Here is a 19,685-nt window from a genome sequence, read left to right as displayed (position 1 = left end):
CAACCAATATAATAACATCCTTATTATTTTACAAAAGGGAAGTTACATGCAAAGTATAGAGTTAAGGGTTTTTTTAAAAGGAGGTTCTATTGTGGCGGGGTCGGGGGGGGAGGAATGCTTACGCACAAGTCAATTTTAAGAATATTCATACTGGCAATGTCCCTTTAAAACTGCAGTTAAAATGTTTCTGCTACATTTGCACAGATAGGAAGAATATCTTTTTATAGCAATCAGTCTCAAATCCTTCGTGCACAGTCTACGGCCATCAACTGCTTGGGCTGATTTGCTGAAATTTTAATTTGCAATGATTAACCCAAGATAAAGTATGTGTGAAATAAATGTGACACATTCCATATTCTGTACTGAATTGCTGTCTCTTTGGACAGACTTGTGAGAATATATAAAAGGCAACCTTTCAAAGGGCTTCTTTTAAAAAAATCTGGAATTCTGTTTGTTTGTTTTTCTTTTCCCTTTGCTTCTTTCTGCTGTACAAAAAGAGCCTGACAGGTGAGTGGTTTTGTTTTCTCATGTTTATTACGATGAAATATCTGGAATACGAATTCTGGTTTTGCTGGAAGACTTGCGGTGTCTGTGGGTGTCCGTGTAGGATATATGTTGTTAGTTCTCACCTTAATTGAGGGGAGGGGAAGGTAGATGCATCTTTGACAATGGCTTCCTTTCTCCAAAATGTTAATTATTGAAGTTAATAAAATGTTAACAGAAAGAAAAGCTTTAAGCAGGCTGACTAAATCCCCCCTCCCCCACACACATTCACCTCACTTACTAAACTTTCTCTTTGCTGTTAAGACACTGTCATTTCCCTAGCCCTTCTACAGTCCTCCAGGCTAGACAGGACCTAAAGGTCTTGTGCAAAAAACAGACATGAATCCCCCTTTTCCTTACACATAGTAAAGGAAGGCACGGGACAGGTTAGCCTTCAGAACCCCACACATCACAGCATTTCTCATGTTCTCACTTAAACATTAATTTGCTAACCTTCCCACCCCCATTTCACAGATGGAGAAACAGAGATTAAGTGATTTGTCTCAGGCCACAGTGGGGAGTAAGTGGCAGAGCCAAGATTAGAACTCAGGAGTCTACATATTCCAGTCCCTTGCTCAGTCTATTAGGGAACACTGCCTATTATAGATGAACACTCATTATAAAAAGACATTGGTTATGGTCCCTCACCCTCGTTACTGGCCACTGTCCCCCTTTTCCCACTACGCCTCACTGTGGCTACCTCTTCCAGACCAAAGTTCACTCTCTTCCCTTCCTCCATAGGGTAGGGAGATGGGAGAGATGCAGGGTGGCTGACCTGCACGAAGTGAACATATCAGGAGAAACAGTCCTTTTCTTGAATCCAGTCTCTCTTATTTGAGTCCAGTCCCATCACACTATGAGGAGGGGACATTGGGTCCAGGGGTGAAAGGAGAAAGATACTTGGAGCTGTGGAGAGAGATCAGAAGTGAAATGTGAAAGAGACTGTGAGGAATGGAAAGAGGTTAGAGGTTTTTACGGTCAGGCTTGACAAAGCCCTGGCTGGGATGATTTAGTTGGGGATTGGTCCTGCTTCGGACTAGATGACCTCCTGAGGTCCCTTCCAACCCTGATATTCTATGAGACCAACAGTGATGGGGAAAGGATACTGGAACCAATAGACAGCAATCAGGAGTGAATGGGGGGAAATACTGGAAGCAGTGGAGATGAATGGAGACAGATACTGGGAGAAATAGGGAGAGATTAGGAAGAAGGAACGATGCTGAGTGGGCACTGAAGAGGAGAGAATGCTAGTAAGACTGGGAGTCACGAGGGTTGAAGGAAGGGTGTGGTTAAGGATCCTGGACAATTGGGAAGAAATCCTCTGGCTACTGTGAGCAGGACACAGTATAGTTCATAAAGGCAGTTCTCTCCAGTGGGTTTTGATTATATCTGTTTCCTCTGGGTGGAATTTCTTTGTGATGATCGGTAATTGTAGGCTGCTGAGCGTGCTAATAGGCTCTGATGTGTAATGCCCAGTGGGTTGAATGTTGATGTCCTGATATTGATAAATACTGTGAAACAAGACAAAAGCTTTTAGTGAAATGGAATTCTCTCTCTCTTACAACAGGACATGTTCACAACCAGGAATATTTTGGTTTGAAAACTAGGCAGATAGGAATCATTCATGAAGGGCAGTGACAAATTTATATGGGCTCAAGGGAATCTAGCAGAGTCGTCGTGAAGCTCAGACTTACGTTAAGATTTGCATACTATAATGTTCCCCCAAACAAAAAATAGGTTACAATTAAAAGGCTGTAAATAACACCCATTAGAGTGTCATCCATTCACATTGCTGAACACTCAAAATATACTCAACTCCATATGTGCACCATGAACTCCCTTGGACTTTCAAGCATAGAAACAGCAACAAGACACACAACCAATCACTAAGGCCAGTAGCACGGCAGTCAAAAGCAAGGAGACTGTGGGAGAAGCCGTGGGAAGGCAGGAAACATTTACGTGATGGGGGGGGGGGGAGTCTGGGGGATAGGGTGTCCTGCCCCCAAGTTTTGAAATACCAGATGGAATTTCCCATATTTTAGAGGATTTCAGGCCAAGATTTAGGCAAAATGAAACAGGAAGCCTACGGAACTATAATATTACAAAATGACCTATCAAGGCCAAGTTCCATCCTATTAAAACACCAACTATGCACCAAAACCCTAAGCCCCAAACTAACAGATGGGACTCAGATGCTGGGACTCCGAAGCCCCCAGTTCCTCTCCTTACCAATCTACCTGTCTGTTTCTGCCTCAGATGATTGAAGGAACATTATACCCCTCTAAAGTTGTCCCTGCCCTTTTAAAAACTGGCATGACATTAGCTTTCTTCCAGTCTTCTGGAACTTCCCCAGTGCTCCAAGACTTCTTGAAAATCAATACAAGCAGTCCAGTGAGCTCCTCAGCCAGCTCTTTTGAAACTCTTGGATGCAAGTTCTCTGGACCTGCTGATTTTAAAAATGTCTAACTTTAGTAGCTGCTGTTTAACACCATCCAGAGATATTAGGAAAGGAGTGTTATCACCATATGATGAGACTATGTCATCTGTGTTTCCTCAAATACAAAACAAAAATATTTATTGAATGCTTCTACCTTATTATTGTTAATTCTACCATTTCCATCTAGTAATGGACCAATATCATTGTCAGGATTGCTTTTGTTCCTAATATAAGTATAGATTTCTACTTGTGTCCTTTTGCTTCTCCTATCAGTTTTCTTCAATTCCTAACTTGTGATTTATATTCATTACTATCAGTGTTCCCATTCTTCCATTTGTTATATATTATTTTTTACAGCTGCCTTCACTTCCCCTCTAAACCAGGTTAGTTTTTTAACCAGCGCAGTCTTCTTTCTTTACTGAGCGATTGTGGCTTTTTGAGCATCTAGTAAGTTCTTAAACAATTCCCAATTATCATTCACATTTTCTTCTGATTAAATTCTTCTTCCCAGGTGATTTGGCTCATAATTGTTTTCAGCTTTGTGAAATTGGCTCTTTTAAAGCACCAAGTATATAGGTATTTATTCGGCTTGCACATTATAAATGTGATCAAGTTACAATCATTTGTACCTAAGCTAGCATTCCTTTTTAGTTCTGTGACCAGTTTCTCTTTATCTGTTAGGACAAAGTCTAACATAGAATTCCCCCAGGTTGGCTACCGCACTTTTTGTGTTAGGAAATTGTCATCTATAATGTTTAGAAATTCCAAGGATGTTTTAGTACCGGCAACATTTGACCTCCAGCATGTCACTCAAATTTAAGCCCCCCGTGGTCACATTGCTTTTTTCCCCCCTGCACATTTTCGATAGGTACATAAGGAGCCAGTCATCCTGTTCCCTAATGTGATTTGGTGGTCTGTAGACTCCCAACTAATATCCTATCTGGTGCTTTATCTGTTAGAACATTAATCCAGAAGCGTTCAAGATCATTTTCTTCTGAGTTATCAGTGATTCTGAAAAGGGTGCGGCCATTTTTGACAGAGTTCCCCTCCCCCATGCCCTTTTGCCCACTCAATCCTTCCTAAAGAGGTTATAACCATTGATTTTAACATTCCAGTTATGCAAGTCATCCCATCAGGCTCCAGTAATACCAACTAGATCGAATTTTATGCACGGAAATGAGCTATTCCAATTCCTCTTGTTTATAACCCAGGCTCCTAGCCTTGGGGTGTTGGCAACTACAAAAATGTAGACTCTGCATGGCCTTCGGTTCCTTGATTAACTTTGTTCTTGACATCTTGATTTTGTGTTGACTGAGTGCTCATATCTTCCATATTTTTATTCTCCCCTTTTGCTATTAGTTTAACCCCATCCTAACTACTCTAGCCAGCCTGGCCTTGTGGAGATTGGTGCCCTCCTCCACTGAGGTGGGACAGACTTACTGAGTCCTGGTTCTTATGTATCTTACTTTGTGCTCTAAATGGATTCAAACAAACCCTGCATCTTAACTCTTGTGTTAGGGTTGCGTTGGAAATATAAAGCTAGAAATGCTTCCTTATCCTAGGGCATTTTTTGCAGGTGTGTCAGCCCTTGTATCCTGGCCAACTTCCAATGTGGGTAATTGCAACCTGCCTTCCTCAATTCTGTGCCTACGTGCTCTGCTGATAGGTGCTCTCTAAACTCCCACGATGGGTAGAAAAAATTCTCTTTGTTGCACGAATTGTGTACAGTATTTGTATTTCCGATAAAATAAGATGTCTTCCCACAAAACATCACCTGCATTTATAACCAAATTCTCACTGAAGCCTTTAGCACCTGATACATTCTGATAACTTTATTGATTTCTTTTTTTCTTTTTTGTTTTTGCTGTCGGCCTTTACACTAGTGCATTTTGTCTGAGATGGGCACCCATGAAATGAACTTTTCATGTTAGGGATTCCAGTTCTGGTCCCACCTGGAACTACAAAGTAGAACAAGGAAGGCAGAGTCTGGGCAAAGTTAGTTCAGTGTTTCCGGCTGACTTTACAAATAGGACTAGAATCAGAAGTGCCAGACCTCTCATGAGAAAGCCTTAATCTCTTGAAGAAAAGGAGGACTTGTGGCACCTAAGAGACTAACCAATTTATTTGAGCCTAAGCTTTCGTGAGCTACAGCTCACTTCATCGGGTGCATGCAGTCGAAAATACAGTGGGGAGATTTATATACACAGAGGACATGAAACAATGGGTGTTACCATACACACTGGAAGGAGAGTGATCACTTAAGATGAGCTAAGACCAGCAGGAGAGCCGCCGGGGGGGGGCAGGGGGGAGGGGAAGAAAACCTTTTGTAGTGAGACTTCTGCCCCGGTTTGGCAGACACTAGAGCCTTGGATAGTTCAGCGAAGCACCTGGATTATAGACTGCCCCCTAGAATCAAAGCTGAACCCTATAACTAGGCACAGCCTTGTTCTAGTCTGGCCAAGGCAGCACTGCAAGTGGTGAAAATCTCCTGTCCTGAGTCACTTACAGGGCCCATCCACACTGCAGCTGGGAGGCGTAGCTCCTAGCTTGGGAAGATTATGTATACATGTTAGGGTTAGGATTAGCAGTGTGACATGGGCGTCGTTCGGGCTAAGCACCCAAGTACGTACCTAGGACGTCCGATAGATACGGTTGTACTCAGGCAACTAGCCTGTGCCACTGTGGACACACTGCTAATTCTAGTGCACTAATTCGATCTGAATTAACACGTGTACGTCTGCCTGAGCTGGGGATGACCACTCCCAGCTGCTGCATGGACATCACCATCGAATCTTCTGTCCAGACTCCAGCTCCAGCTTTACCAAGCTGTGATGAGTAAGGGGGCGTTCTGAGTTCACACTGAAATGCCACCTGCCTTTACAGCACTGCAGTCATCAACATATAACATCTCTGAAATGTGGGGTGGGAGGGGGGGAGGCTGGGCAGTCAGTCAGCACAGACTGGACACACCGCGCTCACCGTTCAGTGGCGAATGAATGGAGGAAGGGCTTATTCAGCTGGCATGCAGGGTTACAGTTAACTGGCACCTATTTCACGCTGTCACCTTATTCTCCAGAATCTAAGTTTCTGTTGAAAAAACACCCCCAACGTCTCTAGCTATCGTGGTGCTGAAAACGCCTTGAAAACATCCTACCTGTCCGCTGCTTCTGCAGACTGCAAGGATAGCTCTCAGTCTAGGTGTGAGCGGCCCCGTTCATCTTACGAGGGGCTCACACAGTTCCAGTGATGACAGTGTTGACATTTAAGCTATTAACTATTTCACTGCTCAAAGCTGGTAGAAAGAGGGATGAGGACGATATGAAATTGACAGTGAGATGCGTCATTTTGGAACCACCAGTGAGTGGGCTTGGGAGAGCCAATGTTCCACACTCCCAAATTGAGGAGCCTGGCAGAGCCCAATGGGGCATCTGAAGGGCCCAAAAGGGGAGCCAATCTCAAGAAGCCCAGTGGGGCATATCAGTCTCACCAAGGGGCAGCCAAACCCAAGGAGCCTAGACATATGCATATGCACTGTCTACTGTACGTGACATCTCATGCAGGTGGGTGGAGCTTGTAAGAGTACCACGACCTTTCTTTTTCCAATCTGATCCCTTAAGAGAGGTGAACCCAGGCCAAATTCATCCTTGTTGTAACTCTCCTGACTACAGAGGAGTTTCCAACACTCACCAATAAATGCTACTGCCACCATTAAACAAGAAACCAAAATTGTCCATCTCCATTGCGCTGTGGACTTTCTCCTCATCCCATCCCAAGGGCAGGGGGGGTGTTCTGTGGCAGGATCCGCTGCAGCCCGACGGATTTTTCTGGATAACAAGAATTGAACAAATCTGGAGGGTCTGAATGGAAATGCAGCGATTGTGAGGCTTTCCCTGTGCCGCCTATCCTTTCCCCCGACCCTCTGACTCCAGAGCTGAGCCACCTGTATGACGGCTTCTCTTTTCCAACACCTTTGCCGTGGGCTGGAGCTTTCGCCCTCCTTTTCTTGGCTCTTTATTCTACAGCCACTAGAGGCCACTGAGGTTCTGTGATCCCAGCTTGATTTATTTATACAGGACACTTATTTTCTGCACTCTAACCGGTACTGATTGTTACGACCTGGAACTGCTGTCCGCTGCTGGATCTCTGCCCCATGTTTGTTCCAGCTGCTTGGAGGAACAGGATTTAGTACTTGGTACACTTGAAATGTTGATAGCAAGGTGCTGCATGGATCTGAAAGTCTGGTGTCTCCAGCTGTTCATCAGTTTTCTGCCTTTTTTTTTTAAATGAGTTGAGAAAAACAGACCAGAAAGAGCTGCCACACAACCTGGACTTGCATGTTTGTAAGAAGTTTCCAAACATCCTTGCTCCCCAGCGGCATTGTCCATAAACAGAACCCAAATCACTGCCCAGGCACAGAGTGGGAGCTGGAGATGTGACTGGGTCAGCTGTGCATACCTGACAGGTGTTTCCGGTTCCTGTGTGATGAATGAATTGCACTCGGGTGTCTGGCAAAGTCTCAGTGATGCTCAGCCTTAGTTTAGAGTAGACTCACATCAATATTGGCCCCCAACCCTCCTGACCCCCCCACAAAGAAAAACCTGAAAAATCACTCATTACAGCAATGTCAGTGCACACCCTGAGCCCCCAGCTGTACGCAAACTCCACCCTTGCACCATGAACTGCTCCCTTGGTCTTCCAGCATAGCAACTGCCCCAACGCACACAGCCAGTCACTCAGGCCTGTAGCTGGGCAATCAAAATCTGTGGGGAAGCAGGACATATTTGCATGAGGATGAGAGCCCTGGAGGATCTCCCACTCCCACCCCCAAATTCTGAAATACCAGTTGTAATTTCCTGCCTTTTAGAGGATTTTCAGACCAACATGGAGGCAAAACAAACCAGAGAGCCTCTGTGCAGTTTATTTGGAACTATAATAAAATTCCTCCAAAAGCTACATTAAAAGAACATTATTAACATTTAAAGTCAAGCCCTCAAACGTTAGGAAATACCAGCATTACAATAGCCTGTGCAACCTCACTTCAGCCCCCTTGTGCATATGCATTAGGGTAATCTTTAATGACGTGATCATATTATTTCTTTCCTACTGTTCACTGCACAGAGTGCATGGTGCTCAACAAAAGAACAATTCAATATTTTATTTTATCCTTGTTCAGTGTATGGTCCCAGGCTTTATTTACTGTACACTATTGAAACGTAGTGCTGAAGACAGAAATATTAATTTCCTCATGGGCTCGTCCACGGTGCTCATCACTACGGTGTCTGAGTGCTTCACCAGCATTAATTAATGTTAGCAGCATGCCTGTCAGGTGAGGGGCTATCCTTGTACCCATTTTACAGATGGAGAGCTATGGCACAGAGAGATTAAAGTCAAAAGTATCCATTCATTTTGGATGCCCAATTTGAGAGGCCTAGCACCCCACTCTCCAAAGTATTTAGCGTTATATAGTACTTTGTATGTCCAAAGCACAGCACTCATTGACTTCATTTGCATGTGCTCAGTACTTCTGCAGATCTGACTCCAGGGTCTCAAGTGCAGAAAAGGAGGCACGTCCAATTACTGGTCACCTTTGAAAAACTTGGCTTAAGTGATTTGTCCAGCATCACACAGGATCTCTATGGCAGAGGCAGAATAGAACCAAATTCTCTTAAAGCATTTGACTGCCTCAACCGTGAAACCATCCTTTCTTTTCCTGCAATTCCCTGCCTTGTTCATATGTACCTTCCAATTTTGCAACAAATGAGGCAGGAATCCTGCAAACAACTCTGCTGCACCCCCAAAGGAGCTCCCTCCTGTGCACAGAGGGAGGCAGGGGTCCTGTGGAGTGCACAGAGCAGCAGCCATTGCTACACCCTCTAACATGGTGCAGCAAATGCTTTCTCCCCCCATCCCCTTGGCACTCGCTCTCTGTGCCCCAGATGAGGTGCCCAGGACTCGTGCATGAAAATCCCTTTTGTGCACAGGGAGCATGACAACTTGGTGTTTGCAGTGCGGCTGGGTCCTGCTCAGAGGCTACTCCCATGATCTTCCTTCCTCCCGCCCTTCACTGTGCACCCACCAGAATAAGGCCAGCCCCTCTACCCCTAAGCTGAACGTGTCCCAGACTTGGAAGTGCGTCCCTGGCCAGAGATGGCTTGCTTCCTCGGCATGTGTATGCTGTTTAGAGTCTGACTGCAAGAGAGGCCCTGGAGCATCAGGCCTAGGTGAAGCAAGTCCTCACATGCTGCTGGCTCTCCGTGGTAGAGCGTTGTTAATGGAAGAGGAGACTGTACAAAGATCTGTCTGCTAGGGACGCTTCTCCTCATCTGCAGTAGATCATTCTCCACTGACCAAAATCTCCTTGTTAACTTCTTCTAAGCTAAAGTTGTTATGAAACCAACTTTGGAGGGTGGGCGTGTTACAGTTTAAAAAAAAAAACTTGACTGTCTAAAAGACTGGAACCGTGCAGTTCAGGTTCAAACCCGAACCATAACTCAGCCCCCATCTCCCTGCCAACCAGCTGCCTAATGGGGATGCAGGCATACTGCCAACAGAGCGGAGCCCCTGCAAAACAGCCTCCTAGGGCTGGCTGGCTAGAAAGGAGTGTCTAATGTTTTCTCTGGGGATTTTCCTCTTTGACACACGAGTTCTAGCACAAGGGGGATCCCAGGGAGGCTTCACCCCAGGCGAGAGCAGATGGTATAACAGCAGCTTCCCTCCCCCATCCCTTTGGTGTTTATGCTGGAGGGAGGGGCAGCTTTAGCTAACAACCGGGGTACCACAGGATCCATATTGGGAAGCATTTGGTCTCCCATGTCCCACACCAGTGCCCTCGCCCCATGTATGCCCCTTTCTTCCTGACTCAAAACGTGCAGGCTTTGGACCCAGAACGGATGTTTTGTCACCATTCCATTTTTGTGACCGTGTTCAAAAAGCTTTGATAGTTTGGACTGAAAACAAATTTTGAAATCTCAAAAGTGGCTTTGAAATGGGCGTGTCCTCTAGTCAGTTGCACTTGTTTCCTCCCACTATTTTCTTGACACCCTCTCCCCCCCTCCCCCGGCACGCTGCACTTGGCTATAAACATTTGTGGGTTTGACTCTAGTTTTATAGATCCACCAAGTGTGACCAGCTGAAGTAAATACTCAGAGTTGGGAGTGCTTATGCAAACTCTACAGTTGCTGAGGCTAATCTGTCACTAATCAATTTATGTTGCTGCTTTGGAGAGTGCATTTCCTTTGTTTCTTGGGTTTCATGACTTCCAGAATAGAACCCATAAAAACCTGGATTTAAGAGTCCTTTGATATAAGTCATGCAAATGTTGTGCAAGACCTTAGATTTTGTAAACAGTTATTAAAATGACTGATAGGCCCGGGACAAAGTAAGGATAAGGAAAAAGTGAGTAATAATAACAATTATAAAATCAAGACAGTCCATAAATTAAAAAGCTTCAAAGGGAGGGAGTAGTATTCCATGAAGAAACTCCATTTAAACACACCCATGTATACATTTCTCACTGCTTTGTGGAAAGCCCAAGAATGATAGATATATCTTGGTTTTACTGTATGCAGCTGCGTAGCCCTGGAATGTTGGCTTCCAATCAACCCAGAGTCCAAGAGAAACGCAGCTGCAATCACCGAATGTTGTATAATTTCTACAAAAAATCGTAACTGGACCTCAGTCTATTTAAAGCTCCTCTCTCAGGCTTGCTGAAGTTCTGCCCTGGAGCCCAGTGAAAAGTCTCATTAAACTTCACAACCTTTTGGTGGAAGAACCTTGTTTTGTCTGAGTTTGGGGTATGTGAGGAGACCTGAAGCCAGGTGAGTTTCTTTGCGTTTCTTGCATGTGCTGAACGGATTTTCTTCCAAAACATGTGGTCCGCACTGCCCAGCCCTCTCCTGGACAGTCCAGAAACATTAGGTCCATTGCCTAATATATGCTTTCTAGTGCTTATCCTGAATGCTGGAGGGTGCTGCTGGGGAATAGAGATTGGTGTATGGCGCTGCTGGAACTCTTGAGTTTGAACAATATTCTTACTGATCGGTGGCCCGGGACAACTGCTAGGGAAATTTAACTGGTCCTGAAACCCTTTGTGCCTTGTCACAGCAACCTTTTCCGCCCCAACAAGTTATGAAATACACTTTTTTAAAGGATGCAATTAACTTGAATTTTTTTCATTAAAGAGAGAAATCTTTAAACAAATCACACTTCTGACAAAGCCCCTGTTACAAAGTCTGGGTTAAATATTTATTGTACTACTTACTTCTTTTTCATATTTAATATGTTCTGCTCCCTTGTTTTGTAAGGGCCTTCCAGCAAGGCAGCAAATAACTACCTGAATATACAGGGAATCAGTGAAACTGACTACACACGAAGTTCTTGTCACATGCCAAAAGTACTTCAGCTGAGCTTGGAAACAAAAATCTTTACCAAATTCTTTTAGTGGTAGAGATTTTGGGTGCTACATCTAACTACAGTAGATCCAAAATTTTCATAGAATCATAGAAGATTAGGGTAGGAAGAGAGCTCAGGAGGTCATCTAGTATAACCCCTGCTCAAAGCAGGACCAATCCCCAACTAAATCATCCCAGCCAGGGCTTTGTCAAGCCAGGCCTTAAAAACCTCTAAGGATGGAGATTCCACCACTTCCCTAGGTAGCCCATTCCAGTGTTTCACCACCCTCCTAGTGAAATAGTTTTTCCTAATATCCAACCTAGACCTCCCCCACTGCAATTTGAGACCATTGCTCCTTGTTCTGTCATCAGCCACCACTGAGAACAGCCTGGCTCCATCCTCTATGGAACTCCCCTTCAGGTAGTTGAAGGCTGCTATCAAATCCCCCCTCACTCTTCTCTTCTGCAGACTATATAAGCCCAGTTCCCTCAGCCTTTCCTCATAAGTCATGTTCCCCAGTACCCTAATCGTTTTTGTTGCCCTCCGCTGGACTCTCTCCAATTTGTCCACATCCTTTCTGTAGTGGGGGGCCCAAACCTGGACGCAATACTCCAGATGTGGCCTCACCAGTGCTGAATAGAGGGGAATAATCACTTCCCTCAGTCTGATAGCAATGCTCCTACTAATGCAGCCCAATATGCCGTTGGCCTTCTTGGCAACAAGAGCACACCGTTGACTCGTATCCAGCATCTCGTCCACTGTAATCCCAAGGTCGTTTTCTGCAGAGCTGCCACTTAGCCAGTCAGTCCCCAGCCTGTAGCAGTGCATGGGATTCTTCCGTCCTAAGTGCAGGACTCTGCACTTGTCCTTGTTGAACCTCATCAGATTTCTTTTGGCCCAATCTGTCTAGGTCACTCTGGACCCTACACTCCAGCATATCTACCTCTCCCCCCAGCTTAGTGTCATCCATGAACTTGCTGAGGGTGCAATCCATCACATCATCCAGATCATTAATGAAGATGTTGAACAAAACTGGCCCCACGACTGAACCCTAGGGCACTCCGCTTGATACCGGCTACCAACCAGTATCCATACCTCATCCAATCCATACTTCTTTAACTTGCTGGCAACAATACTGCAATGTGGTCTCAGCGGGCCAAGCACCCAGCGGCATCCCGGCCCTGACCCTTACCATGGAATCCGGTTTGGTACCAGAAATAATAGGCTGGACCATCACTGAGTAAGTCAGAAAAATACAAGCGGGCAGATTAGAGGAGACAGCTTCTATTTACATATAAATACCTTTAGTAATCATCAGTGATGGGAAGAGAAAATACAAAAGAAACCATACCAAAAGCTTTGTTAAAGTCAAGGTATGATCTTACCCCACCAAGTCTCTGTTATTCCAGTCATATCATAGTTCCTTGACTGTGCCAGGACTTCCAATTCTTCCTGCTTGTTTCCCAGGCTTCTTGCGTTCGTGTACAGGCATCTAAGATAACTAGCCGATTGCAGTACTTTCTGAATATGAATCAGGAGGCCTCCCCTGTTGCACCCTCCTCCTTGTGTTTCCTCCCAGTATCCCACTTCTTCACATACCTCAGGGCTTAGGTCTCCATCCCCTGGCAAACCTAGTTTAAAGCCCTTCTCACTAGGTTAGCAAGCCTGCCTGGGAAAATGTTCTTCCCCCTCTTTGTTAGGTGGATCCCATCTCTTCCTAGCAATCCTTCTTCATGGACCAACATCGCATGGTCAAAGAATCTAAAGCCCTCTCTCCGACACCACCTGTGCAACCATGCATTTAATTCCATAATTGGATAATCCCTACCTGGGCCTTTTCCTTCAACAGAGAGGATGGATGAGAACACGACTTGTGCCTCAAACTCCTTTTTCATTCTTCCCAGAACCACGTAGTCTTCAGTGTCTCGCTCAAGGTCATTCTTGGCAGTATCATTGATGCCCATGTGGAGAAGTCGGAAGGGGTAGCGGTCCGAGGGCTTGATCAGTCTCGGAAGACACTCCATCACATCCTGAATTCTAACTCCAGGCAAACAGCACATGTCTCGAGTTTCCCAGTTTGGATGGCAGATGGATGATTCCATCCCCCTTAGGAGTGTTGGTGATTGAGGATTCCCTCCTAAGGTGGCTTTCAGACAGATGTAATTCTTTACAAGCTGATGGTGTCCCTCTAAAGTCAGCATGTCACCTAAATTGTTAATGGTAGGTGAAAAAAAAATTGAAGAAAAATTAAACACGGAAAACTTCAATAAACACCCATATTTTCTCCTCAGCTGTGACTCCATCTCCCAGCAAAGTCTGAATGGCCACTTGAATCCCATGCGTCTGCCACTTATATCTAAAATGGCTCCTACACCCACATTCAAAATGCGTTACAAAAGCTCCATGAAGTTAATTGAATATCTTCTCCACTTAACTTCACTGAGCAGCTGTAGCTCCTCTTATTACAGCTGACTTAACCATTTGCATATTATTGGAAATTGCCTGTGAGCGCTATTGCATATAGTCTTGCAAGTGCAGTTTAGCTGATTGTATGGGCAGTTGCATCTTGGAGAAATGCTTGTTAGTTGTGGTGCAGTTTGTTGGAAGATGAGTGTATATGAGTAAGGTTTGTTCACTGTATCATTCACTCTGACTGGAATAATTTCTCACCTCTAGACCTACTGCCTGTAAGATATACCTATGCAAGAAAACATTACAACAGCAGCAGTGTGGACCTCAAATAGAACAAATTAGGTAGCATCCTCTGTTAAATCAGGCTATCTTGCTTTTTTCCTCCTCTTAATTCCTCTGTGATTTTTAGCAGCCTGCACTCTTACAAACTTCTAGAACTGAAATGCAATTCTTCATAGGATTTGATTTTTAAAATCTTTTACCATTTGAAATCTGAAGATGACTATGAAATTCAGGTCTGAAATAAGAGATGTAAGAGAAAAGAGATGTAATCAGAAGAGTGATTTCTCCCCCACCCCACCTGCTCCTTCCTCTCAGGGATGGTACCTGTCCACCAGGGCTGGACAAGATTCCCAGTTTTCTATTAGTCCATTGCATTAGTTGGTACCCTCGGTACCCATGAGAGATCATACCTTTTAAGATGATCAGTGGTTCATTAGAAAAAGCAAAAAGACAGCTCAATTTACTAGTCCGATCAATGTGGTCTCAGCGGGCCAAGCACCCAGCGGCATCCTGGCCCTGACCCTTACCATGGAATCTGGTTTGGTACCAGAAATAATAGGCTGGACCATCATTGAGTAAGTCAGAAAAATACAAGCGGGCAGATTAGAGGAGACAGCTTCTATTTACATATAAATACCTTTAGTAATCATCAGTGATGGGAAGAGAAAATACAAAAGAAATATGTGCCTGTTTAGCAAGATTTTGATAAAATATTACACAATACGTTGCATTTGTATGTATTAGAGTCTTAACGTCACAGACCACACCGAAAATAGCGGTTTCCAAGTGAGAGCTGAAGAGAAAACGTACGGGATGGGGGACTCTATCCTGAGAAGCAGTGACTGAAAAAGATGTGAGGGTTGTGGCCGAACATGAACTCCCAGCGTGACCCTGTGACCAAAAGAGCTGCTGTGATCCTGGGGTGCATAAGCAGGGGAATCTCGAGTAGGAGTCGAGAGATTATTTTACTTCTGTGTTTTGCACTGGTGCGACCACTGCTGGATACTGTCTCCAGTTCTGGTGCCCACAGTTCAAGAAGGATGTTGATAAATGGGAGACGGTTCAGAGAAGAGCCCTGAGAATGATTAAAGGATTAGAAAACCTGCCTTCTAGTGCTAGACTCAAAGAGTGCAATCTATTTCACTTAGCAAAGAGAACGCTAAGGGGTGTCTTGATTATAGTCTATAAGTAGCTACATGCAGAACAAATATTTAATAATCGGCTCTTCAGAGAAAGGCGTGTCACGATCCAATGGCTGGAAGTTGAAGGTAGACAAATTCAGACAGGACGTAAGGTGTAAATTTTTGACACTGAGGGTAATTTATTGGAACAATTTACCAAGGGTTGTGGTGGATTCTCCATCACTGATAACTTTTAAATCAATTGGGTGTTTTTCTAAAAGACCTGCTCTAGGAATTATTGTGGGGGAGTTCTCTGGCCTGGGTTATACAGGCGGTCAGACTAGATGATCACAATGGTCCTTTCTGGCCTGTGACTCAACATGTTAGGAGGGGAGAGAGATTTCCAGACAGAGGGAGAAGCACTCATGAGAAATGCACCAACCGTGGTGTATCATAGGGAGGGACCAGAGAGCAAGCCAAGGTTCCGGGCGATCCTGCTTGATCTCACTACCATGAGGAGCCCTGTTGACTCCAGTGGCATTAATTGCATGAGCAAGACTGCTCCTGTGATGGAGGGTTTGCAGGATTGAGACCCCACACGGGAGCAGTGAAGTGATGCATGTAATAATGTGACCAGTCATTGAAAGCCTTTAAAGGAGTCCACTGAGCGTGCAGTAGAAACTGTTGGAAGGCGACCCAGAGGGCAAATTGGCATGAGAGACTGCAGGGACCCGTATGCAGCTCCTCCTAGTCCGTGGTGTGAAAGTGGTTCCAGCATCCACCTAGACCTGTGTAAGGAAGCATGGACACTGAGGGGAGAGAACAGCACCTGCAAACAACCTTCTCTTGAGACTTGGACCTCCCGGGAAAGTCAGTGGGATTTGCAGATTTGCAGCACCTCCCTGGAAGAAAGCAGCTGAAAAGCCTCAAAACGCCCTGGGGGGAATGTCATTTGTCTGACCCATCCATCCTTACTCTTGTCTTGTCTCCTCATGTGATGTGCTGAACTCATAGATACCAAGGAGGCAGTTGCTATAGCAACAGTAACTAGGAACTGGATCTGCTCATGGAACTTACCCTGAGCTGTGTGACATTTTAGTAAGTTAAGAATTGCAATTTGTACCCAAGTGCCTCATCCAAAGATACACCTGCCAATGGACCCAGCTGTGTGGACAAACTTCTCTTGTTTTCCATCTCTTCCCCCACACCTCTGCCCTGCCCAGTCTGTATAGTGACTTCAGCTTATACCAATAGATCTTGGGGGACTATATTATGCAGTTGATTTTTTTAGCCAAGCTTCCCATTGACTTGAATGGAGATTTCTGCTTTAGAAAAAATCAGTGCACAGCGTGACCATAGGTCTCGCAGACTTCCTGTTCCAATAGGGCTGGATGATCAGTCTCTTCTTGATCACAAGCCCAGATGGACTGAATGCATTTTATTGTTGTCACTCTTTTCTTTGACATCATTTATCTGCCAAGTACAGTTTTCACTCATGTCACTGGGTGATGTTATTATGACAATTAGCTCCTAAATGTACCGTTGTCGGTCCCCAGCCCCATGGTCCCACTCAGCTTCCAATCTCCTGCAGCCATCAGCCCTCTGCTCTGACATTCTTGATGTCCCTGTGACAGATTTAGGCCCTTTGGGGTGTCAACTGATGTGCTGGAGTACCACCAAGTCAGCCTATTCTGCCAACCTGGGTCCCCTTTACCTGGCCTTGCTGGGGTAGGCTCACAAGCCTCTTCCAGCCAAGCATACAGGCAGGGCTGCACAGAGAGATAGAGATCCGGTCTGGAAAGATTCAGCCTTATGGCCTCACCCCAGCACTCTGGTGCCCACTCCCTTTAAGGGGTACAAACCCAAAGGTTTTATGAAATTCATCCCCTCCCTCAATGTGGAGGGAGATATGCACAACTTCTTGCCCCGCCCCCCAGTTGGAAATTACATAAACTGGATTATATTATAAATAAGAAATAAGTTTATTAATTACAAAAGGGTGAATTTTAAGTGAATATAAGCAATAACAGATAAAACAAAGCAGACTGGTGAGCAAATAAAACAAAGTATGCAAGCTAAGTTCAATATACTTGAGAAACAGGTTACAAAATGTAATTTCTTACCCTAAATGTTATTTTAGGCAGGTTGCAAAGTTTCTGTCGTTCAGAGTTCCAGTTATATTTCTTTTCAGACTGGACCCCTGTCTCAGTCTGGACTCCCCCCCGCCTTCCCTTTAGGTGGCTTTAGCAGTCTTTCTTTTTGGGCAGACAGGCCATGGAGAGGAGGAGTCCTGTTTGCCTTCCTCCCCACCCTTAAATAGGATTTACATAAGGCGGGAATCCTTTTTTTCCCAAACTTCCCCCCCTTCCCTTCCAGTGGAAAGTTACAAGAAGTCCCAGGTAATGTTTAGTATCAGGTGGTGACCAGATCACCTGACCTAGTAGTGTCACAGTTATGTCCCTGGACGCCTCCTAGGAGGGAGAGAGATTAGTATCTTCTTGGTCTTGTTGTTCCTTCCTCATGGCTCATCAACTTTGATGGCCTGTCGTCTGGTGGGCGTCTTCCCAATACACATCTGGTTGTAATTGTTACCTAGTCCATATTTCTATCTTTAGATACAGAAATGATACATGCTGAATTGGATAATCACATTCAGTAAATCAGAACCTTTCCAATGGTCCCTTACAAGACCCATCTTGCATAGAGTATATCTCAGTTATGTCATTGATAAGAATTGCAATCTTTTCATCTTCCTTAGATGTACTGTGGTAGGAGTTATTCTGCAAGCTGTAATGGGTAATCAATTGCAACGATGCACTTACTGGATTCTATCCCTTTTTCTGGCACAGACTTTATTTTCATAAAGAATATGGAGTGAAATGTCACAGCTCCATCCCTCTGCACCCGTCTTCACATCATTGCAGCCCCATCCATCAATCCCATGCCGCACCCAATCTCCCCACCATTGTCAGCAGTTCCACACTCCTCCCAGTTTGTGAACCCCTCTATTAGCCACGTTGTTGCTCCCAGTCCCCATCACTCTATGCATCGATCCAAAGCATTTCACAGTCTATATGTGCCCCAGGAAGTTGATGTCTAGAGGAGTGGGCCATTCTCCTAGGGCTTTTGGTGGCTCAAGATACCTGGGTGGACGAGGAGCCCTTTAGAAATTCCCCATTAACAATTGTCTTTCAATTTTCTTTTCAAAATCTATAAAAGCACAGTCCAAGCTGCTTTCAAATGAGAATGATCTGGCTCTCTGTGGAGCCTGTCTTCCATTTGCTTTCAGGATTAATCGGTAGCGTGTTCAGTGAAGCCAGGGGGCTGTAGCAAGTTGATGTGATATTTTTTTTCAAAAGGCCAAATGCTTCTTACAAACATGTTCCTTTTTGGTAAAATGGAAAAGGATTTAGTGAGGTTTCACTCACCCAGCAACTTTGCTCTGCAAGTCTTAATCTTAGTGCTGTTCCTCTCCAGGGATCTATAAGTTTAACACTCACCAGGGGGTTGTGGCTGGAGTTTTAGCCCTTTAAGCACCTTCTTTTTCTGCTAATTGATCTTTTCGGATCTTGAGTCTAATTACTTAACAGCAGCTCAATGACCGAGAATCCTTCAGCACCCACTGTGGGCTTGCCTCTTGGGACCTCAGCTCTCAACAGCAGGGCGGAGAGCAAGCCTGGGCTTGCCGTTACCACCTCTCCGTCCAGAGAAGCATAGGGTCGGAACCAGCTACTCCTCAGAGCCTTTGTTCACACCTGATGGCCTATACATTCATTTTGGGGGTGGAGGTGTTGAATTTCACTCTTTTTAAGGTGACTGTATGCCTGGTGCTGCACTGGCCACCCTGCATGCTGTTCCATCCACCTCTCTTAGGGGCTTGTATGCCACCCATCGCTGGTGTATCTGAACACCTTCCATATTTGAATGGCAATAACAAAGCCCCTAGTGCACTTCAGGAGTCTCTGGCTCTTCTCCTGCTTTGTGTTCTAGAAAATATTGGTGTCTTGTCTTTATCGACAGCACGGGCAGAGGCAATGCTAGTCAGCGTGTGGTGTGTCTTCTTCCTCCCTGCCTTCCGAGCCTGACCTCCAGAGGCTGAGAGTCAGTAACAATCTCTGAGCTAAAGCTCCACCCTACCTAGCTAAACCACAGCGAGTGAGGGCTTATCCCTCCCTTCATCCCGACATGGGAAAGGTCAGTGGCTTCAAGTCTTCAGCCTCCAGAGAGTCCAACATCTCCAAACTGTTCCTATTCACATGATTTCCATGACTCCTAAAGAGACCTTCTAGGGAAATGCAGGCACAGCACCCCCCATTCCTGCCTGTGGCACATACGGTGAAGCAAATAGTGGTGCCTTGAGAAGACTGCTGCTGGAAGAAGCAGTGCAGGGCTGTAGGGAATCTCAGTCCATATCCAACCTCATCCAGAGATGGTGCTTTGGGAGCTGGAGACTTGGGGGCAAGTTCAACCCAGAGGTAAGTGGAGTTGCACCCACTTGT

The 19,685-nt window shown here is 45.1% G+C and overlaps 1 long non-coding RNA gene across 1 annotated transcript in view; it reads left to right on the top strand.

The window, feature by feature from the left end:
• Positions 1 to 437: 437 nt before the first annotated feature.
• LOC140900060 (uncharacterized) overlaps positions 438 to 19,685 on the top strand; it is a 53,358-nt gene continuing 34,110 nt past the window's right edge. Inside the window, exon 1 of the long non-coding RNA XR_012155541.1 lies at positions 438 to 507. This is a non-coding gene — a long non-coding RNA (uncharacterized lncRNA). The remainder of the gene's footprint in view (positions 508 to 19,685) is intronic.

The sequence above is a fragment of the Lepidochelys kempii genome, chromosome 18 (genome assembly GCF_965140265.1).
Source record: "Lepidochelys kempii isolate rLepKem1 chromosome 18, rLepKem1.hap2, whole genome shotgun sequence".
Lineage (NCBI taxonomy): Eukaryota > Metazoa > Chordata > Testudines > Cheloniidae > Lepidochelys > Lepidochelys kempii.
Note: the sequence above shows the minus strand (reverse complement) of the source record. Positions and strands in the feature narration are given on the sequence as shown.